This window comes from Ictalurus furcatus, chromosome 26, assembly GCF_023375685.1.
Source record: "Ictalurus furcatus strain D&B chromosome 26, Billie_1.0, whole genome shotgun sequence".
NCBI lineage: Eukaryota > Metazoa > Chordata > Actinopteri > Siluriformes > Ictaluridae > Ictalurus > Ictalurus furcatus.
The window spans coordinates 11,949,650-11,975,300 of NC_071280.1; the positions used below are offsets into that span (position 1 = coordinate 11,949,650).

Consider the following 25,651-nt stretch of genomic DNA (forward strand, 5'->3'; position numbering starts at 1 on the left):
TTACTTTTTCTGGTGCAAGCAAAATTAATTTGTGTCTGTTCACATTGAGTCACCCCCTTTCCTCTTGCTGGTAACAGGCAAGAATCAGATGAGGCTCATACGAGGATTCAACTGCAATTTCAAAAGGAATCGGGGGGGGGGGGAGAGAGAGAGAGAGAGAGAGAGAGAGAGAGAGAGAGAGAGAGAGAACAGGCAGTAAAATAGAAATCCAATCCAGCGCACTAAAGACTCCCACAGGTTCGTGCATCCTGACACAACACCTTGAAGTCCCATTGAAGAGTATAAATTTGGCTTTAGAGAGCTCAAGGCGGGATTCAGACCCACAGAACCGACACAATCTGACCAGCTTGGCTTCGTGGGTCAACTAAATCCACTACAAGCAAAGAGATTCCTTGAGCGCAGTCCGCAAAACAGCCCAAGGCTAAACTAAAGCACTAGAACATTGCTGGACTCGAGCTAATAACACGCTACAGCCCAAATCAGGTATATGTGCAGAGACGAAGACTGAATTATTCCTCAAGTGTTTGTCTTCAGATAGTTGAGTTTATCTGGTCTTGCTTATCAGATAATCAGTGTTATATCCGTAGCCTAAAGGTATCCAATTAAGAAGCTTAACATTCTCACACCATATGAACCATCCAACACCATGCAGTTAGAATCTAACACCTATTTAACAGCAAATTACGCCATTAATCAATGCGTTAATAAAGTAGACAAGTTAAATCAGATGTATAATTATCGAATAAAAGATTTAGAGCTTGTAAATGGACAATTAAACGCAAAATGCAGTATTTAAAGATTTCTATTGTTAATTACACAATCACGCAAAAGCCCACGGATAAATGAACAAGAATCGATCATTGCAATAAAAAGAAGAAGAAAAAAAAAATCACACCTGGCAACTCATTTTAATTCGTTTTAATACTGCTGCACGTATCGAAACAATTTGTGAGAACTACTTTAAAAAGGATTGGTTTATCAAAATCAGCTACAAAACCTGTGGACCTTTGTAACACCTCAGGTCATAACAGTCATAACTACATCACTGTGCATCACAACTAATGTTTCGAGTTCAACTGTAGTCATATCATGGTGCTGCTGAATTCTTCATTCTGATTAGTTAGAAGGTCTTGATTAATTTTCTATAACAGCTGCTCTAACAATAGCTGCAGTTGCAATCAAAATCGCAGGTTTATATTCAATGCACTCGGTGTAATATGTTCTCGTTTCTATAGTAACAACGTACACAGGGACTCGTATGGCTGGTGCTGCACATAAACAAATGAAGAATTGTGTGTTTTCACTGATCTGGTGAGGACGCATTTATTTAGCATTTTTCAAAAGGAGTCTACTTTGTAACAGTCAGAGGTAAAGCTGTGATTATGTTTACACGAACAGACGAGAGGCATTATTTTGTTTTACTAACTGTAAGATAAAGGAAAGACAGGCAGGCAGGTGAGAGAACAACTGTTTATAGCTACTATAACCTAAGTGATAACAGGAACTAACTTCATACGCAGACGTTCTACAACATTAAATATAACTATACACGGATAAAATCTATGTATGCAGCCTTTAAATGAATGAATGAATGATTAGTGTTCGCAACTTGCTGTGATTTAACGGTACAGTAATCAGGTTTTTTTAATAACCTGGAAGGTTAATTCATGGCCGTAGCAAATTCGACATTAAGTCACTAAGAAACCCCATTTGGAAAACAGACTTCCAGTCTGGAATACTTGTGTGTTTGGATGCACCTACTGTAATTGTACACACACACACACACACACACACACACACACACACACACACACACACACACACACACACACACACACACACACACACACACACACACACACACACACACACACACACACACACACACACACACACACACACACACACACACACACACACACACACACACACACACACACACACACACACACACACACACACACTAGATCCTGGGGGCGGAACTAGACGAACATGGTTGGGAATCACTCAAATGTAGAACCCACCTAACTGTTGGATACTTAATATATATTAAAACTGAATTCTCTCACCAAGGCACCTTTAAGTGGAATAAAACACTTTGGGGTGTTAATAGGAGATTTTTTTTTTTTTTATTATTGTAACAGCTGCATCACACCACCTCATCGCTGACTATTATCCTATAATGGCATGCTCAATCTAATTTAAACAGAAGGTCTGTAAAAATGTACTGAAAACACAAAAAAAAACCATGACTTGTTACATGGAAAATCTTCAGCAAGTGTTTCAGAAGCTGTGCAAAGATGAACCCAGTTGATATTGCATTCGTTTTATTTCTGATACTCGGCTGAAGTTAGGAAATAAGTGAAGGGAGGCGCATGAGACCTAGCGCAGCCATGGGGCCCAAATGTTCAGCGATTTTTTCCATAAGTCATCTATTTTCTGTCTTCCACAAAGTGTTTCTTTTCCCTTCCCTGTGTATGCACGCCGAGTTTTCTGGATTGTTAAGTTTTTGGAGGCCTTAAACAGGGGTTACTCCAATCCAACCCACCCCTTGGGCCACCCGCCCCCCCCCACCCCCGCTTTCTATCCTCTGCCATCCAAATATTACTCCCTCCATAGCTATAGTCTCCACAACAGATGTCCACAATCAAATCCATGTTTTTGGGATTTCTGACTTCACATCAGTCCTCAGTCAAGATGCTAATTACGGCATTAACAACCAGACCAGTGTGAGCTGGAACAGGCTGAAAATATGGATTTATGCTGGAAGTGCTTGGAAACTAGGAACCTCATTTACACAGTGAGGCTCTTCCTCGCTCTCGCGCTCCCTCCTTTCCTCAGTCCCTCCAACCCCCATCCCACTTTCTCACACATGGCTCTGTCTCTCACAGCGGGCCCCCTGCAGAGGGACCTTTGTTTGACATGGCTCTGGAGATGTCAGCAGCAGCAGTACTCACCATGTCTCTGTGTGTCACGATATAGCCGTGGCCATGGCTGTCTCTGCACTGCAACGGGACACCACTCTATGATCTGAGAGAGAGAGAGAGAGAGAGAGAGAGAGAGAGAGAGAGAGAGACAAAGAGACTACAATTATGTAAATATAACAGAAATCATGACTCCATAAGTGCAGCTGGGAAAAGTCATATACTTTTCATCTCATCATAACTGTAAAAACCAAAGCATGTTTTTGATCCCTTAAAAGGCAAACTCCATCCTGAAACACTTTCAATAAGTTATATTAAAATATTTGTGATGCATTTTAGTGTTTCTGGTGCTAATTTGTTGGCTGATGCTGCATTTCCTTTATTCCTGTGAGAAGTAAGTGGTTCTGTGCCACGATGACATCACCGGGATGCACCGCTAGTGTAGTTACATCGGTGTTTAATAGCAGAAACAATTACACCATCTCACACATAAGACATAATGGTCAAGTTTCATTGTTCGCTCCTAAAAACAAAAAGAGCAAGAGCTTTTTCTTTTGTCACTCGGCATTTTCCAGAGACTTTTATAATGCCGTGTTATGAACGAGAAACCCAACAAAGAAATAGTGAGGAGACTTGAAATGAAAGAAGGGTTGTGTACAACCAACATCATGAAACTGGGAATATGGTGCTGTATTGGGCATAACATTTCTCAAGACGTCTACGGGAACATAGATTTAAAAAAAAAAAAAAAAAAAAAAAAAAAATTCCGCAGTAATAGCGGTAAAGGGGATTCGCTATTTTCCTGTGGTTATTTTAATACAGTGTGTTAGTCAGTGATAAAGCCCATTTGACACCAAACACACAAGACGGTGGATAGATACTGAGAGTTGAGTCAACCCTTTAATTAATCGTTAGATACACGATTATGATGCTGATCGGGATTTTTCCCGTTTTCGTCTTTGATGACAGAGCGCTATGAGATGACGCACAGCATTCTGCTATTTAAAAAAAACAAAAACAAACATGACTGTTCCACTTTAATGACTTTACAAAAACCTCAGTAACTTGTGTACACACTGATCCTCGGCTCAGGTTTATAGATCACACACGCTGTGCTCCAGGTGTGGGTTCATCCTGACCATCAACATGTCCTCCTGGACTCATTAACACTCCGTGGCATGTGCTTCCCTTAAATCTATAACTAGGGCCTTGAATGGATCGAACACAGCACAATATTTAGCGGATTTAAAAGCCCTCATTCTAGCTAATCATTTCGCTACACGAGTGACCAAATCAGCGAGATTTCCTAAAAATCCGAAACCGAACCGACTCGTTTCGACACCAAAGTGCCAAAATGGAGACTGCATGAAAGTAAACATTAACTACAGTGCGACACACAGACACACGATAACCTTGATATCAGATACATGTGTGTCTGTCTTCCACTATCAGCTGAACGTCTCCCACAGATCACTCAACTGCCAGCACCTGAGGGCCACAAATACATACACACTCACACACACACCGAGAGAGAGAGAAATAGCAAGCAACGACATGGGTGGAGCCGCCTTCTGAGAACCTGCTTCAGGGAAGGGTGAGCGAGAGCCTCACGCAGTAGTAGGTTTTCTTCATTAATAAACAAGAAGAGAAACTGTTTTTTTCCAATGCCGACCTCAGCTCTTGGAGCAGGGCCAACAGTCAAGGGCATAAAAACCACAGTACGTGTTGGAGTAAAGCACTGAAAGTACAGAACGTTACTCGCGTAAATGCGTCACAGGAACAAGGAAGTAAAGCTAATGGTACTCAAAGTCACCTACAACTTCATTACAGAAGTGAGCACTTAATCCAGGTTGCAGTCAAGATATTACTCATTATACACTTATTGGACATGCTCTCAGAGAACCCTGCCATATGAGTACAATAGGGCTGCAATTATTTTCATACGATTCGTTGGCAGATTTTTTTTTTCTTTTTTCTTAGATTAATCGGACGGGGGGGGAAACAAACTTTCAGTCCCGTTTTGTCATTTATTTAAAATAAAATCCACAAACTGAGTGTTACAAATATAAACTTCAGAATAAAACTTTACACAACTGTTTGCCCAATTATATAAGACTGAAACGAACCCAATACACACACACACGAATATATATTATTCATTCAGGACTGCAGTTTAATTCAGTGCTTTTTGTGCAGCCATAAAAATAATGCATAAACAAAGCATAAATATATATAAATAATATTAACTAATATACAAATTTATATTATATAATAGTATTTATGTATAACTTTTTATAAAAGGTAGCGTTGACAAACAGTTAAGTAAAGAAAGTCATTATCGGTGACTCTGGGTATCTGCTAAAGCTAGCGGGGCCACGTTACGTGCGTATGACATCATGCACTGTAGACTAGGAAGTGGCATATACTTCCAGTTAGTAAAAAAAACCCGTGTGTTCCATCTGAGACGACATTAGCTTTCTTAAATCCACACACTAGACGGTAGAGTACACAGTGCATAGTGTAAGTGTAGAGTACTTCATTTGGGACACAACTTTAGTATTTACTCTCCGAAACGTGTTTTCGGAACAGAAGTAATGTAATGAGTAAACGCACCCCGAGCCGCGCGCAGACCAACTAATCCATAATGAGATTCACCGACAACGAATTTCATAATCGATTATTATCGATTTTATCGATTAGTTGTTGCAGCTCTAGAGTAAACAGTTACAGACTGACTGAATTTTCCCTGACCAGCAAGAGAAAGGAATGCAAGATGTAGTTGTCTCGAATTACACAAATCATATCTTGTCACGGTTAATCGTGGTGTACAATAGTGGTCGATGGAGACAGAAGGGCTGGTTTGAGTATTTCAGAAACTGCTGATCTCACCAACAGTCTCTAGAGTTTACACCGAATGGTGTGGAAAAACAAAAAACACCCAGTCGGTGGCAGTTCTGTGGGTGGAAATGCCTTGTTGAGGACAAAAAAAAAAAAAAAAATCCAGAGGAGAATGACCAGACTGGTTTGAGCTGATAACCACTCTTTCCAACCATCCTGAGCGGAAAAGCATCTCAGAATGCAGAACAGGTTGAACTTCAGGGCTACAGCAGAAGATCATTTCAGGTTCCACTCCTGAACAAGAATCTGAGGCTACAGTGAAAACAGGCTAACAGAAACTGCACAGGTGAAGACAGAACAAAAACAAAGCAGGTCTTTTTCCAATTAAAAAAAACAAATACAAATCACTATAAAGACACTCCAGGAAGCATTCGTTTCTTTTCCATCATCATTTCCCACTGAAATCAAAACTTAAAAGTACTGGGAGAGTTTAAAATGCAAAACAATAAAATATAAATAAAGTTTCTGGAGTATCGCGCACATGCATAGCCTATATACGCATCATGTGACCTACTGATCAAGCACAACTTTCATAACCCTACAACAAAGTGCATATAACAAAGGTCAATGCTACCGGTTTGTATTAAAGATATGCTGCACAAACAGGATGTGTGAAATTTTTATTGTGACAAGCATGCCTATATATCCTAGGAGTTTCACTCGATTACTACAGATATCTGTAAATCTTGTAGACAGATCAACAATTGGTGGAATTCAGAGTTTTCCTTTTGATTTTTAATTTGTGGATGTGAAAATGATGTGAAAAGGGACGTTTGTACAAATATATTTCTTTTACTTTTCACCACTAGCTTGTGTTTTTGATTAATACCATGAAATATTGAACTAGATACATACAGCAAAAAAAAAAAAAAAAAAAACCAAACAAACTATAACACCTATATGATGCTGGTTTTTCTTTTCCGATACTGAAACCTTGAGTATTCACCCGTATCAATACAATATTTTCTACTACCAGTACTACTAAGGTAAACAAAACGATTTCCAATTTAACAAAATACATTTATCATTTCCAATATAATTGAACATGAAAATAAATAACACAATATAATCGCATCTTCACAGTCCAGTATGTATACTACATGTTGGACTGATGCCATATCTCATCTGCCTTATGTTGTAGGTTTACCAATTAAAATGGCCAACACGCGTAGGTACAAAGTAGCAAAGGTTATGGTCGTGTTTCAGTCACATGATTTTTATGTAGTGGTTGCCAGATTGGGGACTGAATTTCTGCCGTTGCCACAGAATGCAACGACAAATAGAGCTGAAACTTGGCCAAATTTACTCACCTTACTTCAGAAGAGAAAGGTACTTTGACAAAGCCAATAAAAACAGACTGTGGTCTTTATATACTTTGCCAGAATTAAGGCACAGAAGCCTACCAGTTCTTCACATCCACGTGGATAAAGAATACCAAGGTGTTTCTCATCAAGTAGAGGAAAAAAAAAAAAAAAAAAAACCCTCAATCATTATACAGTAGGCTTGCTGCGATAGCCGGTGTTCGGTCGCACAATGATGACATCACTTGCCCACCGCAGCACCGCCCTCACAGTCGTTTTGCCTTTTTATAATAATAAAAATTATTCAGTTCAGTTATAGAATGGACGCTAGAATTAAAAACCGAACACGTCTGCTCAATTCAGCATGAGTCGAGTCGCAGCACAGATCAGCAGGATTCAAATTTCATTCGTCACGTGATGAGAGTGAGGTGAGCGGACCGACAAGATGATGGCAGAACATTTATGTTTAACATAAGCGAGTTTGTCATTGTACCGTTTTATAGTTGTTGCGTTTTTCATTAAGAATAATGATGAACCCACCATTCAAGCCAACTGCCACTCCCAAACTGCCGCTAAATCGAAAGTGAACGTGAAACGCGCACGGCCGCACGGGCATTCGTAAACGATGGGGAAAAGAATAAATAATCAAATGTGTTGTTAACCTTTTCCTGAGAGCATCATTAGTACTTCAATACTGACCAACTAACATGTTTCATAAAAAGCTAACCGTAAAAACAGCAAGGAGATGGGAGTGGCTTCACCGTGATGCCATGCTGTCAAATTAAACTGCATAGCAACAAGCAGCTGATTGGATTTTAGAGTCCGTTATGCTAATTAATGCATGTCTTAGCTTCGACAAAACTAAACATCTTAAGGCTTATGCGCTCTGATAGATTTGCCTTTTGTTAGGTGAAACTAATGATCTGGAGATCAGTACCACTCAACTAACCAACACTTTCAACACGATTAAAACATTTCCTGTTAAATCTTTAGCGTTTTACTAATCAAATACCGACATGGCATGCATTTGTTGAACAGTTCCCCTACCGCAAACACACATCACTTTTCCCCAGCCACCAAGTATAAATAAATAATGTGCGTGTTTGACTCCTAAGCAAATGGACCAGCGGCAAATTGCAAACAACCCCCGCCCCAATCGTAAGCACCAGTCGAGTGTGTGCTTGTAATGAATACAGATACAGCCTGCTCAAAAAGTATCCGGACAGCAAGGCCAAATCTTTTGTTTTTGAATACGAGACAATAGATCAGACTTTCAGCTTTCATTTCCTGGTCTTTACATCTAGACGCGTTAAACATGGCACCTTTGGTGGCAAACCACCCAATTTTGAGGTGAGCAAAAGTACTGGTACAGATAGTATAAAGGAAAGTAAATAACACAATGTTTGGTTGCATATCCCTTCATTGCTTTAACTGCATAAAGCCAGCAACCCACTGACATCACCAAACTTTTGGTTTCTTCTTTTACGATACTTTTCCAGGCTTGTACCGCAGCTTCTTTCAGTTGCTGTTTGGTTTTTCTTGTTGGTGTGGTTTTTTTTTTAAGGGGTGGGTTCTCCCTTCAGTCTCTTCAAGAGGTGAAATGCTGCTCAATTGGGTTAAGGTCTGGTGATTGACTTAACCAGTCGAAAATCTTCCACTGTTCCCCCCTGATAAAGTCCTTTGTTGTGTTTGCAGTGTGTTTTGGCTAATAATCTCACTGCACTATTACATTACATCATGTATTCCCAATTACACTCGATGCATTTCTCTGTAAATTGGCAGACAATGTTCCGGTAGACTTCTGAATACATTCTGCGCTACCGTCATCATCAATACCGCCCAAGCCATGACACTACCTACATCGTACTTAACTGATGAACTGGTATGTTTTGGAACATGAGCAGATCCTTTCTTATGCACAGGGTTGTTTTCATGCTGCAACATGTTTGGGGTTCTGAGCTCCAGTGAAGCGAATTCTTAACGCTACAACATATAGACAATTCTGTGCTTCCAATTTTAAGGCAACAGTTTAGGGAAGAACCACGTATGGGTGTGATGGTCAGGTGTCCACATACTTTCGGCCATACCGCGTACAGGATAGCATATAGGTGCTCTCTGATGGCCGATTTAGCGCCATTGTGACCAAAGACATTCAACGATAAAGTTCTAACCATGGTAGCTGCTACGACGCTCATCTAGAAGCCACCAATAATAGGATGGCATACGACGACATGAAACTCACAGTACAGCTCCAAATACGGCATAGGAAAACGAAGACACAAACGAAACAGTCTAAATTCGCTCAAACTCACTGTGAAACTAGAACTCGGCATGAATCTGTTTGATCCTGATTGATGAGGTAAGCAAGAAAATGTCTTTGATGGCAGAGCTATCATTAAAGGATCTTACTAATATAATTTGACATGAAGAACACATTACCGCTTTACGGTCTTCTCGAGAATTTCCCCGTGACATATTCGGGGTCATCTCGTACAGTGCGACATGTAATAATCTTATAAGTTCCGCGAAATCACAGTAAAAAAAAAAATAATTTTAAAACCCGGTGAAGAACTCTAAAATGTAGCTAAATATAATTCAACATTACGGTGAGTAAATATAAACAACTGTAAACATTCGTGTTTACAATAAAAATATGATCAATGCCTCAGTGGGATTTTTCTGTAGTGGTTTATGTAATACAAACACATAGTGAAGTTCTACTGCCGATCTTCTCTACTCAGTAATATTCAAACGCATTCAAATACTAAACTTTTTTTTTAATAATATTGAAACTTCACAGCCCTGATATGAAAAACAAATATTAACCGATCTGACAGGAAGACTTGTTTTTTTACCAAGAACAAAACAGACGTTTCTCAAATACCTAACAAGTACAATAACAGGACTGGGAGTTCCCAATGAATAAAGATAATATTGTGCTGCAAGTACTACTATTGTGATTACATGAATACATTAATACATAATTACATGTATAATTATCACACTGTACAACACGGTCTCAGCATTCCTAGAAGCTGCCTGTGAGCTAGGTATTATGGTAGTGTCAATGCTTTACACCTCCGATGAAAAGCATTAATGAGTCTGATCAGATGAGCAGTAAATCACCTACTTATATCCAGACACACACGCACACACACACACACACACACAGGCGTGGTCCGGGTCATAACTACATGACAACATGACAGACTGGCTCGAGTGTTTGATTAACAGACTGTTGCAGCATAGGCTTAAAATTTGCATGCATTCAAACCGGAGAGTCCTCATGCACATACATGCACACGCAATTTAGTGAAGAAGGGAAAGAAAGAAAAAAAAAACTGTCTGAAGAGTTGTTGGAGTGACGCATACTGATGTGGTTAAAATGAATCTCTCCTTGTGCTTTCACAACAGCATTCCACACACGTTCAAACAAACCTGTTCAGCCGAGAGAGAGAGAGAGAGAGAGAGAGAGAGAATACAACAGTGTGTGACAGGAAACGAGTGAGAGAGACTGAAGACACGGAGAGAGGGAAGAGAAAATGAAAGAGAGAGAGGTGAGAATATGAGACAGAGCGAGAGAGACGAACAGATAGACAGAGAGACACAAACAAAGACGTTGAGATACCAAGACGGACAGACAAAGAAGACATTTTCCAGTGTTTACCAAGTCCCTCCCCTAGCTTTCCTTCTGAAACATGGACAGATGGAGGAATGAACAGAAGAAATGATACACAGTGTTAAAGGCAGAAGGAAAGGAGTTATCTGAAGGAACAAAAGGACTGATTGAGTGACGAATGGGAAAAAAAAAAAAAAAGGCTGCTCTGAGTGATGGCGAGTCAAACATGAAAATAAATGAAATTAATGACAGGGGTCTGGGGATGGCGGGATGAAGAGAAGGAGAAAGGGAAGGAGGAAGAAGAGGAGGAGAGGGGTTGTGTGTGGTGTGAGAGGAAACTGACAGAGGAGCCTGTGGACTGACAGCAGTTTAAAGCCATGTTTTTGGGCTGTCAGCCCACTAGACAGCCAACATTCGTCTTCATCATTATCCCAATCCTCTTCGTTCTCACAGTACAGCCATCTCCACCACACACACACAGATGGAGAGAACAATGTTGGCATGCGGCTGGTTGGAGATTGGACTCGCATTTCATCCCGTGTTAAGAAAAATTCCAGTTTAGAAGGTGGCGGATTTTTATGATGCTCCTCGTTGACCAAGAGTCTCTCAGTCCTGATTCTGGAGTACCTCCTCACTGCATATTTCACTGCTCTTCAGTTCTCCGGTTCCCTCCCATGCCCCGAAAAACATGCCAGGTAGAAGAGGAGAGGAACGGAAGAGGAAGAGTGGAGTAGGAAGGAAAGAAGAGAAAGGAGAAGGAATAAATAAAATAAAAAAGTAAAGAAGAGAGGGAAAAAAAAAGAAATGAGAAGGAAGGAAAGAAAAGAAACGAAGGAAAGGGGGAAGGAAGAAAAGGAGGAAGAGTAAGGGAAAGGAAGAAAAAAGAAATGAGAAGGAAGGAAAGAAAAGAAACAAAGGAAAGGGGGAAGGAAGAAAAGAAAAAGAAGGAAAAAAAGGAGGAAGAGGAGACAGCAAATGAAGGGGGGGAAATGAAAAAGAAATAGGGAAGAAATAAGAAAGAAAAGAAAGGGGAAGGAAGGTAAGAAGAGACATGAAGGAAAGGGGAATGAAGAAAAGCAAGAAATGAAAGTAAAAGAAAAGTAACAAAGGGAAGAAGGGAGGCTTGTGCTGAAATCGTTATATTGCCTTGTTACGATTTGCTTTTCTTAAAGAGGTGACATTTCTCACCAAACATGGTCTCACATGGTGTCTCTCTCCCACTCTCTGACAATAAAAAAAAAAAAAGTGCTAATAATAAAATATAAAAGAATACTAAACCTGAAATAATTACATTTTGAATACAAGTTTTATTTTAATGTGACAGGTCTAATATACATCAGTAAAATCTTATTATCTTGTATATTGAAACATTAAAGAAAGCCAAAAATGTAAACCATGCTCATTGTTAATGCAGAAGATTTTTGATTTGCTCTCACAGAAACAATTATTCTCAGACATCTAGTCACTCAGCGCCTGTACCGAGTTCCCCATCACTTCTGACAGAATGGAAACACGATAGTTAACGCACACTTGGTTTAATAAGACTGCAAACTTCAGGGCCTGCTGGAGAAATGTCTACTTCCCTCCTCCAAAACTAGCTCCATTTCCTATTTCCCAGGAAGCCCAGCAGGATACAAAAATGAGGACAGTGAGCATGTATTGCCCCACCCCCTCCCTGTTACTACTTCCTCTATCAAACATGCCGAGGATGTCAGAATTCCCAGTGTTTTCTTGCTTCATAAAGCCTGGAGATTTTTCCAAACATGTCTGTTGAAAGCTGCCCAAACCAGAAGTGAACTTTCTAACCCCAGGAGATGACTGCACTCTCGTTCTCCTCTCTGTTCCCTCATTCTTTGCAATACCTCTCTTTTTTTTCCTCCCCCTTTGTTCGCTCAAGTGTCTGAGTCCAGTGTACTTCCCACTCTTCCTTTCCTTCCCGTGCGTGGGCAGAGACAGGCTGCCAAAGGCTTTGGCGCCACGCGGGCATGATGTCAGGCGGCCAGCTGGTGAGAGGGGTGATGTGCACTGGCACGTAACGGTGCGCACGTGCGTGCACATGCACCCTCTTATTCCCTCTCCAAAGCGTGCTTCACAGATGCTCTTTATAGTCGAACCCTTCACAGGAAACAACACGCACACGTTCACAAAAGGAGTATCGGCAGAAGTCGTCGGGAGACGCAGAGGATGTGTTCGGACACGGCCGGGCCTAAACTGAATGAACCGGGGCAAAGCGAGTGTTCAGGTTTGTAGTCCAGCACAAATTATTAGCCGAGTGGTTCTTTCCAATAATTGCCACTTTAAAGGCACAGCAGTGTTTGTAATTAAAAATACACACAGTGTAGTCCAGCAAAACCGGTTAAATCCTGGCCCATTTAGCAAGCTGGCCACGCACACAAACACACACACACACACACACACTTCCTGGCACACTGGTGAAGTGACACAACCTGCTCCTGGCATGGAGAGAACACGGTGGCGCAGCTGGACCTTTCCACAACCCAGAGAGGTTGGCACGCACACACGCACACACACACACACACACACACACACACACACGCACGCGCACACACACGCACGCGCACACACACGCACGCGCACACACACGCACGCGCACACACACACACAGCGCTCATCAGAGGGACTGGAGAGAAAGGGGTGAGGAGAGGAAAGGAGAAATCTGCCTGCTTAGCAAATGGGAATATTTGAGCGTGGATGATTTCAAGAGGAAATTCTGAGTTCTGGTTATAGTTTATACAAGAGCAAAAGTACATGCCTCGTCAATGGACCTGACGGACATGAACACCAACATCTGTTTCAAATAAATCACTGCAGAGAACATGAGCTTGGAACTGTATGTGAAATCCCAAATTCCAGTGAAAAGGTGCTTGGCTAGGCAAGGGTAGGGTTAGTTAGTCAGCAGCGAGAGACCATAGGCACATTTCCTTCAGCGGAGAAGCCTTCACCGAAATATCTGGAGATCACAAGTTTGAATCCCAACAATGGCGCAGGCATCCAGTCCAGGAGAGCAAATTTGTCCTTGCTCGTTGGGTAAGAAGGACAGAATTCTCTCTCCCTCTACACGTCTACACTATAGACCAAACCGGAACGTTTGTAAACATGCACATAGCGTCCAAAATACTTCTGAATGGATTACGTGCAAATACTGATAAATCAGAATGTAAGAGATTCAACATAAGATTGTGATCTTGTGTTCGGGGTTGTAGCATTAACCGGACACCTGTATACAACCAGTAAGGTTTAGGTTCTTTCCATTGTTTCCAGATTTCAACTCCTGCTGATTTCCTTCTCACAATTTACCTACGAATTCTTCGTCACTACGCATTCTCCGCCTGCTCCCTCAGTTCCACGGTACAGGGGGGCGAAGCGAAAAAAAAAAAAGAAAAAAAGAAAGAAAAAAAAAAAAGAGTGATCTGTTTAATTTGAAACAGAGTTTAAAATCATCCGTCCATATTAAACTAATACAACATGTCAGTGTCTGCTTTTGTGTAAAGCTGACCTCGCTTGAACAGAGATGGTTCTGACAAGTTTAACTTTCACTTTTATCGCTTTTGGATATCAATCTACAGTACAAAAATACAAGATTAATCCTGTTTTAATCACATGAGATAAAGGCAGACGCTAAACACACACGGTCCTGTTCATTGTATATCGGGAAGAACCATTTCTAAAGAATAGTCTAACAGCCAACTTGGACAGTTTGAGTAGAATGAAGGTTTGCGAACATCAACAAAAACTATCAGTAGCGCCTTGTTTCTCAAACAGTGTATCTTTAAAAGTACATGATGTCTAGGTATTTTGATATTTACTTGATATTTATTTGAAGGCCACTGAAAATGTTTTGGAAATATCTTGGTTGCAGCACTACCAGCAATATCCAATCAGCAGCAAGTTCTTTGTTGCTGTAAGGTAATGATGATTTAGACAATGTACCACCATCACGGGCAATGAAACTGTTCATATTAAATGTATGTTGCAAATTCTTTCATAATTATTCATTCAATGGGCAACGTGTAACCGAAAAAATATAATTGAAGAAAAAAAATTAGCTTGTAGTAGTTGTTTTTTTCCATAATATTTGTAATTGCCCAGCAACAACCAGAAAAAGAATTTCAAGCTTCAGGGTGGTGTGACACGTCCGCGTTATAACTACAACGCACACAAAATCATTCCGAATCCCACCACCCACCACCGCAAGGCGTGACCTGGCTGTCAGCAGAACCGTTTTTAATAAGCAGATATATTAGTGTGCATGGATGACAGGTGGTCTATTCTGAACCAAAAAAAAAAACGTATGTGGAAACACTGACAAATCCGGAAAAATAATAATAAACACATTTATGTGCAAAGCAGTCATACAGATACACGCTGTTCCTTCATGGTTAAACATGCTGAGGGAAAATGAAGAAGCTTAGCAGGCTGAAATTCTATCTATTACATGGTGTACAAGGACGGAACATGAAATCTCCTAGACGAAACATTCACCAACAAGGCCGCAAAAACACAACATGCTACACTGGAAAGTTTTTCAGAAGAGGATAATAATCACGAGCGTTTTCATTTGTCTTACTCTGTATTAACTAGCTCACGGTATATTATAACCTGCTAGCTGCCACTTTTTAGCCTAGTCAGTGCTGCAAAAACATCAAACTGTACAGCAAAGAGTAGTTTTCACCTGTCTGGGAGGCTAGCTAATAGATTTTAAGGTTTGTCCACACTAAGACTTCTTGAAGATGATAAGAAGTCAGAGTTTGTCGTCATCAAATCTATAAACAAACGTACAGTCGGTGAAAGCCTGCTGATGTGCTTCAAAACTTCTGGAGGTGGTTTTCCCACTGCGGTCTAAATCTGGATGCAGTTTTCCCCGGGTACCTCGCAGTGTTGGTCTGGTTTCAGACTCACTTGATTCCATCAAACCCTGGTGTATTTGCGTTCATCTTACGTTACACAAACGCACACTGAGAACAACACGACTCACGGTGTTGTTTATTTAATATTTTGGTGAGATTATGTGCAGCAGGCATTATGTGCAGTAGTGGATGCTTCTGTGTCCCACAACGGTCCCATGGTAAATGGTCTGCACTTATATAGTGCTTTCATCCAAAGCGCTGGTTTACACCGGTTCTCATTCACCCGTTCACACACCCACACCCCAATGGTAGCAGAGCTGCCATGCAAGGCGCTAACTTGCCATCAGGAACAACTTGTGTCTTGCCCAAGGACACTTCAGCATGTGGAGTCATGTGGGCCGGGAATCGAACCGCCAACCCTACGATTAGTGGACGACCCGCTCTACCACCTGAGCCAGAGCTGCCCGCAGGTTACTTTAGTTCCTGAACAGGTGTGGACCAGAGTGCGAGTTGTGTTCACATTCATGGGAATCGTGGCCCAGTTCCAGTGCAACCAAACTCAGACCACTTCCTACAGGTCCTACAGGTCTCAGGTTCGGTACTGCGGTGCACTTCCCCGTCCGCACGACAGCTTTCACATTACCAGTTTTTCACGTGACACATTGGGAAAGCCCCCCTTAGATGTAGAGCTGGGCTCACTAAATCAAACACTCATTAAAATATAATTTCATATAAAATAAGGTGAAATGATGCCTTGTTTTTTTAAGCAGTGGACAGTCTTATGCAAACTTGCAACTATGCCTTTCAGCCAAGCAGCTCACGGCCACCACGCGCCAATTAACAAACTATCAGCAACAGCATGGTAATTGAAGCTTTGCGTGCCCAGTGTAGCTATGAAAAGCTCTTCTCTGGCTGAACAGATGTGTGCACCAAAACGTGTGCCAGGTTGTTAATTCATCAAAGAATCATTTAACATGAATGATTTTCTTACAGCTCCGAAAGCACACTGATGCAAAAGGAAAAACATGCCACGAACACGCTAATGTTGCACATAAATGTACTGTACAACTACAACAACTCAACATTCCAGAAAACACAACACATATATAGTATATACTAGTATACACATACACTGTCAGACCTAAAAGCAATCAATCAATTCCTTTAAATCCATATTGATCAATGCACTCAATCAGTCCGACCTCCATTTTTATATTGCTATTATATGGTGAAGGATCTAGGCCCGGTGTCTGTTTGACCCTGGATTCCATTCAGTGCATAAATTCACGGTAGTCTCTAAATAAATAAATAAATAAATAAATAAATAATCTTCAGCCCGAGTCAGCCTTTACGAATGGAATTTCCGTTCTTCCAGCAGAAACCGGTTCATTTCAGCGTGACTAGCTGACTCCGACCTCCAAGTATGCACATTAGAAGCAGGACCAGATAAGTGAGCTGCTTTAATTGGTTTCTGCCATGCATGCAGATTTAATTTAGCCCAACAAAACGTGCCTTTACTCATTTTTTCGTCAAGGAGAACCCACCAATGTCTCTTGCACGTTGCTGGGTCGAAGTACCTACTGTAAACAATGATACAAACAAAGAAAATCCAGTGATTAAAGCGCTGGCTTGAGCTGTTAAAGGGTCCTACTACAGGCAGTGGGCTAATATAGCTCTCCTTCCCGCAAGTTAATTATAATAGCCTTTAATTAGCAGCTGTACCGAAGCCGACTGCTGGCCGCAACCTAAACACAAACACCTTAATGGGAGTGATGCAGTTAATCAAAGAGCGTGGAAGTAAACGAGGCTAGCGTTACACGGAAACTGTACGCAATTAGCGCACACACACCATGCAACCTCCCACCATGCCCAGACACACACACAGGTCCAGGTGAGGATGGAGCAAGCAGAAAGTCAGTAGCAGTGATTAAACATAAGTCTTGTGAGAAAGAGGTGAAGACAACGAAGGGATGTGTGTGTGTGTGTGTGTTTGACAGTAATGAATGGAGCCAGAAGAAAGGGTGAGGCCTTAGAACTGACCTACAGACAGAAACCGCCTGCACTGTCCATAGGGTGCTCAACCCCATTGGCGAATGATCCCCCCCCATACACACACACACACCTCAGTCCCTCCACATACTGGCACATGCAGACTCTTCCTTCCAGATATGGTTCATGATTAAACCTTCTAACAGAAAGGCAGGATTCCAGAAACACACCAAAATTTTCTAAACAGACACACGCACGCACTTATTTGGACCAAACGTGTCCAAAACACACCTCACAGTAAAAGCTGTTAAAAACTACTATTACTACCAAAAAAAAAATAGTCAACAGATAATAATAAACTCATCACAGTTATAGTAAACGTCACCATGTGTGTCCCAAGTGTATGGTTTTTTTCTTCCTCGAATGCAGCCATGTGTGCTGACCTCACCTCAGAGTATTCACAGCTACAAATGTGACGCTGATTTCTCCAAACATTAGGCAAATCCCTCCCCCGCCCCCCCACATTCTTCTCATCTCTACTTCTAAACCTCATCTGTCATTTTCCTGTTCATCTGAAACTCAGCTTTGTTATTTTTTCTCATGTTCTGAAACACAGCCATGTCATTTATGACATAAGGATAATTTTAAAACACCTAACAGTATATGTAAAACTAAATAAGATGAACTGAAGTGTATAGTTAACTTTTCATCTTTAACCAGCATGCAACACAACTGCATGGTAAATACTGACTTAGGAGCAGTGAAGTGAGCAAGCAGAGCAACTGTTGCGCTTCAGGTCTGCGAGCACGGAGACACGCGTGCTTCTTTTCACCGAGGTCTGCATTTCGCTTCCAAGTCAAGATCCATTTCAGGGCACTTTGAGCTCATTTTTAATGACCATGCTCACACATCTGCGCGCTCACGCCAGCCGCACTCGCACATTATTAAAGATACTGTTTAAACAACATAACATCTCAAAGATAATACTCAGCATGAGGAGCTCATTGTTAGCAGCCACCAACAAACACTAAATAAAATGTCCCATGATGCCCCGACGTAGGTTAACTCATTTCAGTATCGGTATCAGGGAGTACCCCCCCCCCCAAAAAAAACCCTACCCATTTACACGTATAGCATTTGGCAGATGCCCTTATCAAGATCTCATTTATACAACTGAGAATATGAGGTGTTTAGGGCCTTGCTCAGGGGCCCAGCAGTGGCAGCTTGGCAGGGCTATGATTTGATCATGACCTTCTGATCAGAAGTCCAACATCTTAACCACTGAGCTACCACTTCCTACCACGCAGTCTGACAAAAATGGTATCAATGCCCCCCCAAAAGTCTAAATGATTCAAATCAAGCTCAGCATTGTGCCTCAGCTTTAAATCACAAGCGCTTTTCCTCTACAGAGTCCTGTTTGCATGCAAATACATAACATTCAGCCCAACGTCAAGCATGTGACTGAATTTGAATGCGTGTTGTCGTAGTTACTTTACCTTGAATGACCCCGAGGTCTCAGGAGGATCTCCGACTCCTCCACATCTGAAGCAACTTCCAGTAGATCCCCTTTTATTGCGTGTGTGTTGATGTAGCGCAAACCAGTGTCTGAACCGAAGTGTGAAGGAACAAAGGTCCGCGGAATCAGGACGAGTTTAGTAGATTACAACTTCTCTCTCTTATAGACTAACCTGTGGAAGACATACATAAAGTAAGGTCAGCTTTCTGTTCTAGTGACGTGGTGCACTGAACAAACTAACTTTTATAGAATTCGCTTGACACACGTAATGCATACATAGTTATGATGAGAACATGAATAGGACCTCAAATTCCAAGTTCTCAAGGTCTGTTTATATGAACAAGAACAAAAGATATACCCTTGACTTGGAGGGCCATCATAGCCATTGAGCGAATAAAATTAATAAACTCACTATATAAAATTTTTTAAATATGAAAAGTTATGCTTCACTTTTGACCAATTAATTAGAATGCTGAGCTCAAATCATTTCCAACATATAAAGTACACAAATGGAATTACATCAAGACAAGGCAATAAGAGACTGTACTGAAATGACAGCAGAGATTACGTCATTTCAGAAAAGTCAATAAAACTCGAAGAAGTACTAAAGAAAATGATATTTTTTATATGATCAGGTACATTCAACATGTTGCACCAAGATACAAGTTTCTATACTTGGAAATACAAGTTGGCTGGGGAAAAAAAAATTGTTAAGGGCCAGGCCATCTTTCCAGCCCTATTCCAGATCAGTGTCAAAAAACATTAGGGGTCCAATGAGGTGCGTACACAGTCCAGTCCAGTCCACAGAGCGGTTTTTAACCATGTATGTAAGACCCACAGACCTACAGGTCCAGCATGCCATGTGCCCGTGGCCAAACGAACCCCAAAAACGTCAGGATGCGTGCCAAGATGAAGTGAAGAAAACCCCAGAGAACTTTCTACTTTTGAACCCACTTAACATATTCCACCACATGCTAATCTCCAAAACCAAAAGCTATGGCAGCAATTATATGACTCAGTTTGTGGATAGATGCAGTGGGTATTCCATTCAACAGCACACACAAACCAGAAGCAAAAGGCACTCCTTTGGCTTTAAAACACAACAAATCTTGCGTAATATGATAAGGAAGAACTGCTAAGAAAATTCTAAGGGCAGGGTATGCCTGACATTTCCATAACTTATTATTTCCTACTTATTTTTTCATGTTTCAAGCCTAAGCACTGAATCACAGTTGATTTGATTAAAATAGTATCATGTATATAGCAGTGTGGAAAAAGGTTTACTGGTTTTCAGTTGGAAAAAAATTAATGACTTGTGCATTCGAAGAGATTACCATGTGGGTATTTTGCTATTCAAATCATGACAAACAGGAACACAGCAAACATGTTCAAGCATGGGTGTGAAGGTGTACCATAACAAAGAAACCTGAAATAGTTATTTTGCTAACATTAAACTATTATGGTAATGATGATGATGTACTCTCTGAAATATGAGACAATATTTTTACAACAGGATATATTACACTATAAAGAACAGAACGGGCAAAATACTGACTTTTACCAGTGTGACAGCTTGTATCTCGATACGCACAAAACCACAGTACTGAGCTCTATGCACTCTTAAAAGAAAACCGAACCATAAAACACATTAAATATAGTTATAGTGAAATATTTGTGATATGCTTTGTGATTCTGGTGCTAATTTGTTGGTTGATGCTGTATTTTCATTATTCCTCTGAGGCACGCTGACATCATAGGAGGACATTGCTAGCACAGTTACAATGGTGTTTAATAGGAGAGGAAAAAAAAAAAAAAACTTCACCAAATCTCAAAGTGATTTCACAGTCACTTTTCGCTCTTAAAAACTGAAGATAAAGAGGTTCTTCTCTTAGTCACAGTTTTCCAGCAATGTTCAGTATCATATCAATGAGAAATCCATTGTAGCAATAGTAGAGAAAGTAAAATCTGGACTCAAATGCAATGCAGCTATACAGTGCAGTTGCGAAGAGTCGCAGAAGAGACTCAACTAAACTGCTTATGGATCTACAAGACTACAAGTACAAGTACAATGGTCATGTTATTAGCTTGAAACCTAAATCTTTTGAATCTGATCTGTTTTGGCAGAGTTGGACAGACTAAAGTGCTAAAGCGCTGCTGCATTGCTCTCTTTAGCTAGCAGTCAAACGGCATTGTGGGTAATGTAGGAAACTATAACCAAAATAGAGCAACATGTGGGGAAAGATGTTCAAACAAGGAAAAAAAGTGAACTGAGTATTACATTTTAAAATAAAATTAAAAATCTTGGATGCCTGTGAAGATCACTTTAACGATAAAGATAAACAGGCAAATATTTGAGGTCATTTTCTCTTTTAAGCATAGTTTCATTCTGATGTGGTGGACCAAAACGCAATTACGAACATTCGTGCAAGTCTGAAGCTACCATATATTGTAGCTGCCATTTTACACACACACACACACACACACAAAGACAGTTACTCTAATACCAATATGATAATTACTTCAGTAAATCAAACCTGTGTTACAATAAAATTTATTGGGTAAAATGACTAATTATTCTGTCTTCCTGTGTAAAATTTGCTGTTCTTGTGGCATATCAATGAATTGCACAATCTTTGCTGAGGTTAGAAGGAAAAACCTAAATACTAAACGAGAGGTGACTTTTATCCTCACAGGAAAGGTATTAACAGCTTGCTCTTGTTTCAGAGACCAAACCACCATGATGGCCAGAGGTTGCAGCCACACTGGCCTGCAATTTGCATAGGAACAGAGTCAGAGGTGATGTATTCAAACTAGGCCCTTGTAAATGGGCTTAATTTGGAAGAATAAACCCCACAAATGTGTGGTTTCTTTTCCAAATGAAAACTAGTAACACATAACCCTGCTGGGAAGGGGGGAGGACAGAAACTATCACAGACATTCTAATGGTGTCCAGTACAAATACCATTACATACCACTAAAACCATTACGGGCCCTTAATGGTATTCAATAGACATGCCACTAATACAAGGCAACAAATTACCAGTAGAGACCCACAAGGACCATTACAGTTTCCATTACAAATTCTGCGAGGGTTTATATTGTTTGTTTGTTTGTTTTCAGCGGGGAAGTAAGGAACACACAGGCTCAGTTTATTAAAAGTAGCATTATTTGAAATACGACAGAAAAAACTCTGAAACGTATACTGATGTGTTATCTATCACATATGTTTGATTATCACATTCCAGTCCAGACAATAAACGACGTATAAGTTTAAGTATATCTTATAAACACTGTGTAAATATATCTTGTGAACAGTTAAGCTAGCAATAGCATGCCAACAGTCTCGAGACGAGGGGCCACGCGCAACAAAACAACGTTTGTTTAGTAGGCTAAGCTAAGGCAATGTTCAAAAGTAGGTTTTCCTCTTAAAGCAACACAGGTAAGTTGGGGAGGGGTGAGGAAAGTCGTCTAAAACTGTTCTAGCTTGGTACTGTGTATAAAACTTGTTGTTGTGAGGTATTTTAGCGACCAAGTTTACAACGAAGAGCGGTAACCAAGTCCAGAGACGGCCTCAGACTTCCTCCTCAGACCTGATGGGATTCTCCAAACGGGACAAAAAGACTTGAGGGGGGGAAATGAGCGAAGTGAGTCGGTTTAATACGAACAAAAGGTACGTTTAATAAACAAACGAGTTACTTCACATTATTTCATTGAGGATGATCAATACGGAGACCTTTCATTTGTTCCAACTAAAGTGGTTTAAAGAAGCGAAAACAGCGTTAACATCTCGGGCCATTTGCAAACGCGACTTGAACTAAACTCTGAAAAGGGGAGGAAACAAACGGAAAGGAAAAAAACAACAACCTAAAGGCCTGTACTGTACACGGTTTAACCAGCAAGCACATAGCAAAGTTGTGATACTTATATCTTCCGGTCTGGGATGTTCACAATGTTGGAAATCTGGTCGTTTCAGTCTTTTAAGATTTCTAAATGCATGGCCGCCGAGTTGAATGGGAGCGACGCCAAGCGTGATGACTACCGGCCCGGTGGAGGAGAAAGTTACAGGACGGGTCAACAACAAACAAACAAATAAACAAACAAACAAACAAACAAACAAACAAAAAAAGGGATCGAAAGCAAAACCGATTCTTACCATGCATCATATCCTATCGAAACAGACACTCGTACACAGAGCTACTCCAGGCAAAAGTCTTTCCATTCCTCAGGTGCCATTAAAAAAAAAAGGAGGGATTAGTGGTGGTTAGTCGATTAGTCACTTCTCTGCTAATTCCACTCTGCACAAAAAAAGGTAAAAGTATTCCACAACTGATAGAGAGAGAGAGAGAGAGCTCCCCCTCTCCACCGACAATTATAATCCTCGAGGTAAGTCGACCATTTTTCCACCAAAAAAAAACACAGAAAAGACAAACAAAGAGCAGCTGCAAAATACAATAATAATAATAATAATAATAATAATAATAAATCCAGAAGAATCTTAGCTCCCAAATGGAAAACCAAGTGGAGGCTACATATCTGCTCCAAGACTCCAAAAACTTGTGCAGCCTTCTCTCTCTCTCTCTCTTTCGCTCTCAAAGAAGTTGTTCCTGTTTCGCCAAAGGCTGGGGGAGGGGTGCTGCTGAACAGCAGGCTCCTACTGAACCCAGGCGAGAGAGAGCACAAAAAACCCAGCTACAACCTCAGCCTGGATATTTGTCTCTCTGTGTGTGTGAGAGAGAGAGAGAGAGAGAGAGAGAGAGAGAGAGTGGAAATGGCGGCGATCATGAAATACAAAGCTTTTAAACGATCGCGATTTTTTCCCCTTTAAACCCGTGTGTGTGAACACACTCGCTCCACAGACACATAATATCAAGCCTGCGGTGTCAGAAATAGCAGCGTATCAAATAATATGGCAGCAGACTGCTACACTGTTACATTAAAAACACACACAGCTGATCAGTGTTTGTTATTCTGCAGCAGGATGCTTGTGAACTGATGGTAGCAACATGCATAGGATATATATATATAGTGTGTGTGTGTGTGTGTCTTGAAGAAGAACGGCTCGATGTGTGCGACCTTCTTGCGCAATTTGAGCCGAAAAACACAAGCACTCGATCCTCCAACCATATTCCTACCGCCCCAGAAGCAGTTCCTCGGTTCTTTTCCACCCTGGACTCTTATGTTGTGTTGTGTTGTGTTATCTTATGTTAACACCTCGAGATGAAAACCCTGCCGCCGGTTTTGTTTTGTTTTTGTTTTTTTTTTTCACAGCGTGGACGCTGTACAGAGACACCATGTTATCACGTCTGCACCGGAAATGCAATGTTTATAACCTACTCAGACGCACACAGATTACTGATACACAGCCTACCTGTGAGATCCTTACTATAAAAACAATAATGAAACAGCTCACAGCACTAACTTGGCTTTATTTAAGCAGGAAAGTCTTCCTGACGCTCCCCCCATACTCCTCCTTGATGGTTCAGTCCACACTATACGTTTCTGCGATTCTGGGTCACTGCTACACTCATAAATCGATACATGATATCGATATTTCCCTAAACTTATGCTTTATGTCCTCATTCATTTACATCTAATGTACTAATATATGTCCTGTATTTCTTGCCTCAGCGAAGCAGGCAGGTCTGTGCGTCTAGACAGGACTGATAGTGACTAAAAAAGTGCTAATGAAACGTAAACGAGGTAATTATTGATCATCTTTCTCACCAAAATAAACCAGTACCTGTGATACCACTGCTTCTTTTTTTTTAAACCTGCAACCCTTTCTCTTTTTATTACACATAAATCTGAAATGATTTGAAATATATTCATGAAATGCCTTGTGTCAATTAATTAATTCATTCAGTCTCCTAGGTAATTATTTAATGAAAAAGATCCGATGAATACGCATAATAAAAACCCAAATGCAGACATGGGACTGTGATCCTACAATGAGCACAAGCTTTTAATAAAAAAAGTTTTCTTCCTTCAGTTTGGGTGTATATTGATAGGGAGGAAATTAAATGTTTGTTGTTGTTTTTTAATGTGAAAAGTATAGTAATATTTTCTTTCTTATTCAGTTTGTATCCCTATTTAGTCATAGCCAATTCCCAGTCTGTTCCAGTTCTTGCTTCGTTATTTAGGTTTGCTCCTACTGCATGACAATAGCAATGTGCTTCCTCTGAGACAAATGAAGGCACCGCCTTCTTTTCAAGATGCTACTCACAGGGCAGCTGAACATGCTTTCAGGAGACACTAAATGCCCTTTCATACACATGAACTCCCAGATGTGTGTGATTAGCTCAAGTTGCTTTGATCCTCATACACATACACGTACCACCCAGAGCTAATTGCATTCTTTCAGACTCCTGTCCAAGGATGTTTTTATTTTATTTTATTTTATTTATTTATTTATTTTATAGATACAAGGACTATAGTGTATTATAAACTTCATAAACCCTTCAGTGTGTCTCTAGTCCCGGTAAATACAACTATTGGCCACAACTATTAGACTCATTGAAATAGTTTTTGTCTGTTCA

The 25,651-nt window shown here is 40.6% G+C and overlaps 1 protein-coding gene across 2 annotated transcripts in view; it reads right to left on the minus strand.

Annotated features, from left to right (window-relative positions):
- bcl9 (BCL9 transcription coactivator) overlaps positions 1–23,728 on the minus strand; it is a 52,613-nt gene extending 28,885 nt beyond the window's left edge. Inside the window, exons 1-3 of one of the 2 annotated variants that reach the window (XM_053614970.1) lie at positions 23,269–23,728; positions 19,096–19,287; positions 2,958–3,030 (exon numbers count right to left, since the gene is read on the minus strand). The gene's annotated coding sequence lies outside the window, so the exon portion shown is untranslated. The remainder of the gene's footprint in view (positions 1–2,957; positions 3,031–19,095; positions 19,288–23,268) is intronic. The other variant, XM_053614969.1, reaches the window with a different exon arrangement.
- Positions 23,729–25,651: the final 1,923 nt, after the last annotated feature.